This window comes from Leopardus geoffroyi, chromosome B4 (assembly GCF_018350155.1).
Source record: "Leopardus geoffroyi isolate Oge1 chromosome B4, O.geoffroyi_Oge1_pat1.0, whole genome shotgun sequence".
Lineage (NCBI taxonomy): Eukaryota > Metazoa > Chordata > Mammalia > Carnivora > Felidae > Leopardus > Leopardus geoffroyi.
In genome coordinates this window covers 46,510,127-46,516,126 of record NC_059341.1, presented here as the reverse complement: position 1 = coordinate 46,516,126, position 6,000 = coordinate 46,510,127, and the positions used below count along the sequence as shown (strand labels likewise).

The window sequence follows — 6,000 nt, the reverse complement described above, 5'->3', positions numbered from 1 at the left end:
GAGACTGCTGAACTGAGGTAATGCAGTGGGAAGGAGATGGGAAAATTTGAGAGGTAAATGAAGGCAGTAACTATACAGCACACGAGAGAGGTGAGACTAGAAAGACAGGACAATTGGCAAGGAGAAGAAGTTTTCCCGAAAATAGTGTGAACCTGTGCATGTTTGTAAACAGGCAGAAATGATGAGGCCGTGATTCGTAAGGTGAAAATTGGGAAGTCCCTAAATGGGTGGAACAAGGAGGATTCTGAAACGCGTAGCCCTGAACAAGGGCTGAGGTTAGGCTTAGAAAGAACAGTTAAAGTAACAGGAGTCAGGAATTTGGGAACTGTCTTGAGAGAACTGACTAATCTTACCTCTTTCTCAGGATACATGGGACACCTGCACAAGCATTGGATTTTTGTTCTGCAACGTCTGAAAGCTACCACGCAGACACCTGCAGGACTCTCTCTCCCAGTAAGTCCCCTGGTCCCTGCCACCTCCCACCCACCCTGTATGTCAGCCGGGATGCAATGTGGATTTCATGGAGTGACACGGTGGAATTTGTTACCAAGTCCCTTAAACATACCACTGGTGCATTACAAAAATACATACTTCTAGCTCTAGTTACCCAGCTCACTATGTATTAGAGTCCATCTTGATATTGGCAGCAGTCTTATGCAGCTTAGCCTCTATAATTTTGATTCTTTGTGTACTGTGTGGAGTCCAAGGCAGAGGAGCAATGGAGTACTTAATTTCATGAGACCATCAAAAGAATGGTTTGTAGGTAGGCAGTATAGCTTCGTCTGTAAGAAAAACTAAATCTAGAAAGCCACAGGCTTTAAGTTGTAATGGAGTTTAAGTTTAAGCAGTAATGGAGAAAGACTGCAGGTATTAATTAGAGAATGGAAGTACTTCAATAAGGAAGTAGACCCCTGTTGGGGCGCCTGGGTGGCTCAGTTGGTTGAGCGTCCGACTTCAGCTCAGGTCATGATCTCACGGTTCGTGGGTTCGAGCCCCGTGTCAGGCTCTGGGCTGACAGCTCAGAGCTTGGAGCCTGCTTCCGATTCTGTGTCTCCCTCTCTCTCTGCCCCTCCCCCGCTCATGGTCTGTCTCCCTTTGTCTCAAAAATAAATAAAAAAACATTAAATTAAAAAAAAAAAAAAGAAGAAGAAGTAGACCCCTGTCAAGGAGCTCTCCCTTGGAGCACTTCACTTCATTTTGGAAGCTTAACATATAGCCTAGTAGCTGGGCTATATGTATGCAATTCATGGAAAAATGTTCCAGGAAAAATTCATGGATGCAGTAGAATAGTATTTCTGGGATAAAGCCTGGGTGTCTTATTTTAGGGAGTGGGATCATCCAGCTGTAGGAGGCATTGACATCTCAGTATGGTGTCACAGAAAGTGTGTGGAATTGGAAATCGGACCTGGGGTTTGCCTTAGTCATTTATGCAACCTCCCTGTGCCTCAGTTTCCCTATTTGTAAAATAAGAATAACAGTGCCTACCTCATAGGATGATTGTAAAGATGAAATGAGGTACTGTTGAGATGGCTGCATGAATTACTATATAGAACATATGTAATTTATGATCATCAAATGAGAATTTCTTCCCTGAGCCTCCCACATTTATGCATGTCATCTACCCCTCAAATATGGAAGCCCTATGTAGCATTGGGCCATCTGTATTTAAGACAGGTTCTCTATGTTGCTTTCACATTAGAATCATCTGGGGAGGTTTAAAAAAATGCCGAGCCTTCACTCTAGACCAATTATAAATCAGAATCTCTGGTAGTGGGGTCTGGACATCAGTACTTTTTAAAGCTCTTCATTTTGCTACTAAAGTTAAGAACCACTGCTTTAAGGGGCACCTGGGTGGCTCCGTCAGTTGGGCGTCTCACTTTGGTTCAGGTCATGGTCTTGCGATTTGTGGTTTCGAGCCCCATGTTGGGCTCTGTGCTGATGGTTTGGAGCCTGGAGCCTGTTTCAGAGTCTGTGTCTCCCTCTCTCTCTGTCCCTCCCCCACTTGTACTCTGTCTCTGTCTCTCTCAAAAAATAAATAAACATTAAAAAAGAAAAGAACCACTGCTTTAAGAGTTGTCTCTAGAAGAAGAAGAAAATTAGACTTGTGGTTTAAGACTACCCATCTGTATAGCTATATATTTGAAAAATTTCTAGAGGAATAAAGGCTAGTGTTTGAGATGGGCAAATGAGTAGGGCATAGTGAGCTATATTCAGGAAAGAGGACACTATGATAAGAGTGTGGTAAGCATCTTGATTTGGGGAGAGGAAAGTGATGAGGTCAATAATATAGGCCCCAGGAATAAGTGGGTCTTGCTGTAGAGATAGAGGACTTTGAGCCTCCCAAGTTGATTTTTTGATCTAGGACAGGCAACGCAGATGATGATGTCTTTATTGCTTTACCATGCGGTAAATCTTGGGCTGATGTCTGTAGTGGGGTGGGGTTACCTTCCTGGCTCTGCCCCATTAGTTCGGGGTCGGGGGCGCATCATGGCCTCACTGAAGTGTATGATGTGAAGGTGCATGTGGGGAAGTATGCAGCAGGCCACTGGCCATGAATCCTATCAGGGTTGTGGCTGCTTTGACTACACAAGTAGTTTTGTTGGTAGTAACAGATGACAAAGGTGAGATGTAAGCCTATTTTTGTAGCCTTTTAGTGAATAGAAAATCACTTGGAACAGGAGGGATGGCATATCTGGGTCAAGAATTTGAGCTTCTAAGAGATAAGTGACTTTTTAGTAGGACAACTCTTGCTTCTAGGTATATAAGTGATTCAGAAGTTGAAACCACCTTATTACTTCAGTCTTTGGATGGCTAACTCCAAATGTAGCAGTAATGGCCAGAAATATCTTCTGCCACATAAGGTAACCTGTCTTTAATCGGGTCCCTTTTCTTGAGAAGCACATCCGTTTGTCTAGTCATTTGCATTGGGGAAATGACTCAACATTATTGGCTAGGTAAGGAGAGAAGGGAGTCAGAGACTCTCCAGGGGTCAATAGAGGTTATGAAGCAGAAGTGAGGAGTGGAATGGAGTAGGAGGATAGGGAACTCTGGTTAAGGAGGGAAGTATGTTGAAAGTTAGAAATAGAAAAATCCCAAGCAGTGACAGTTTAGTCCAACTGTTATAAAAATATGTGAAGGGGCACCTGGGTGGCTCAGTCGGTTAAGCGTCTGACTTTGGCTCAGGTCATGATCTCATGGTTCGTGGGTTTGAGCCCTGCGTTGGGCTCTGTGCTGACAGCTCAGAGCCTGGAGCCTGCTTTGGATCCTGTGTCTCCCTCTCTCTTCCCCTCCCCCACTCATGCTCTGTCTCTCAAAAATAAATAAACATTAAAAAAAGTTTTTTTAAATATGTGAAAATAGGAGTGCTACCTACCTGAGATTCTATGACAAGAAATACCACAGACAGACCACTCGGTAGGGCTTCCGCAATTTATACGGGGGTGAGAATGGATTAGAGTACTCTGGAATGCTCACCCTTATCAAGGGCATAAAAAGGCAAGATGGTGACTGGGAAAGGGGTCTCAAAGAGGATATTTGAGTGAAGTTCTTGGAATGCCGTTAGACAAACAAATCAGGGAGAGAGAGGAGGCACACTCTTACCAAAATGTAAGCTTCCCTATTTGTAGCAGGCACAAACAGGGGGGAGGGGGAAAGCCTGGACTTTAAGTTAAGGGGCAAATCGTGACTAATATACAGGACTGGATATTTTAATTGCTATTTTTACCTAAACGTGACCAGAAAAAGGATGGGACTGCCCAGGTTTTCTTTTGGGGATGGGAGAAGACCCAACCCCTGCAGAGTGTTTTTAGACGGACAGTGGAGAATAAAAATTAAGTTGTTTTAAGTCAGTCCCCAAAAGTCCTGTTTGTTCAGTGTGCTGGAACATTATTGTTGAGCACCTACTTTGCTTTTAGATTTTTATTTTTTTTTTAATTTTATTTAAATCCAAGTCAGTTAACATACAGTGTAATAATGGTTTGAGGAATAGAATTTAGTGATGTATCACTTACATATAACACCCAGTGCTCATCCCAACAAGTGCCCTCCTTAATACCCATCACTCATTTAGCCCATTCCCCCCACTCAACACCCCTCCAGCAACCCTCAGTTTGTTCTCTGTATTTAAGAGTGTCTTATGGTTTGCCTCCCTCTCTGTTTTTATCTTATTTTTCATTCCCTTCCCCTATGTTCATCTGTTTTGTTTCTTAAATTTCACATATGAGTGAAATCATATATTTGTCTTTCTCTGACCAACTTATTTTGCTTAGCATAATACGTTCCAATACCATCCATGAAATGGTATGATTTCATTCTCTTTGGTCGCCAAGTAATATTCCATTGTATGTATACCACATCTTCTTTATCCACTCATCAGTCAATGGACATTTGGTCTCTTTCCATACTTTAGCTATTGTCAATAGTGCTGCTATAAACACTGGGGGGGGGGGGTGTGCCCCTTCAGATCGGCATTTTTATATCCTTTGGATAAATACCCTGTAGGGCAATTGCTAGGTCATAGGGTAGCTCTGTTTTCAATATTTTGAGGAATCTCCATACTGTTTTCTAGAGTGGCTGCACCAGTTTGCATTCCTACCAGCAGTGCAAAAGTGTTTCCTTTTCTCCACCTCGTCACCAACATCTGTTGTTTCCTGAGTTGTTAATTTTAGCCATTCTGACAGGTGTGGGGTGGTAACTCATTGTGGTTTTGATTTATATTTTCCTGATGATGAGTGATGTTGAGCATCTTTTCATGTGTCTGTTAGCCATCTGGATGTCTTCTTTGGAAAAGTGTCTGTTCATGCCTTTTGCCCGCTTCTTCACTGGATTATTTGTTTTTTGGGTATTGAGTTAGATAAGTTCTTTAAAAAAAAATTTTTTTTAACGTTTATTTATTTTTGAGACAGAGAGAGACAGAGCATGAACGGGGGAGGGTCAGAGAGAGAGGGAGACACAGAATCTGAAACAGGCTCCAGGCTCTGAGCAGTCAGCACAGAGCCTGACGTGGGGCTCGAACTCACGGACCGTGAGATCGTGACCTGAGCCGAAGTCAGACGCTTAACGGACTGAGCCACCCAGGTGCCCCAATGAGTTTGAAAAGTTCTTTATAGATTTTGGATACTAATTGTTTGTCTGCCATGTCATTTGCAAATATCTTCTCCCATTCCATCAATTGCCTTTAAGTTTTGTTGATTGTTTCCTTCTCTGTGCAGAAGCTTTTTTATCTTGATGAGGTCCCAGATAGTTCATTTTGCTTTTGTTTCCCTTGCCTCCAAAGACATGTCTAGTAAGAAGATGCTGTGGCTGAGTTCAAAGAGGTTGTTGCCTGTTTGAAGTCTGGAATTGTTTTGCCTTCAGCTTTGTTTTTCTTTTTCAACATTACTTTGGCTATTCGGGCTCTTTTGTGGTTCTGTACAAATTTTAGGATTGTTTGTTTTAGCTCTGTGAAGAATTCTTGTGCTTTTTTGATAGGGTTTCCATTGAATGTGCAGTATAGACATTTTAACAATATTTGTTTCTCCAGTCCATGAGCATGGAATGTTTTTCCATTTCTTTGTGTGTTCTTCAGTTTCTTTCATAAGCTTTCTATAGTTTTCAGCATACACATCTTTTACTTCTTTGGTTAGGTTTATTCCTAGGTATTTTATGGTTCTTGGTGCAATTGTAAATGGGATTGATTCCTTGATATCTCTTTCTGTTGCTTCATTATTAGTGTATAGAAATGCAACCAATATCTTTACAATGATTTTATATCCTGCGACTTTGCTGAATTCATGTATCGGTTCTAGCAGTTTTTTTGTGAAATCTTTCAGGTTTTCCATGTAGAGTATCATGTCATCTATGAGGAGTGAGAGTTTGACTTCTTTGCCAATTTGGATGCCTTTTATTTTGTTTTGTTGTCTGATTGCTGAGGCTAGGACTTCCAACACTATGTTAAACAACAGTGGTGAGAGTAGATATCTCTGTCATGTTACCGATCTCAGGGGGAAGCTCTCAGGATGT

The 6,000-nt window shown here is 41.9% G+C and overlaps 1 protein-coding gene across 1 annotated transcript in view; it reads left to right on the top strand.

Annotated features, from left to right (window-relative positions):
- Nucleotides 1-340: 340 nt before the first annotated feature.
- Nucleotides 341-6,000, top strand: part of GPR19 (G protein-coupled receptor 19) — a 40,743-nt gene continuing 35,083 nt past the window's right edge. The window contains exon 1 of the mRNA XM_045465719.1: nt 341-453. The gene's annotated coding sequence lies outside the window, so the exon portion shown is untranslated. The remainder of the gene's footprint in view (nt 454-6,000) is intronic.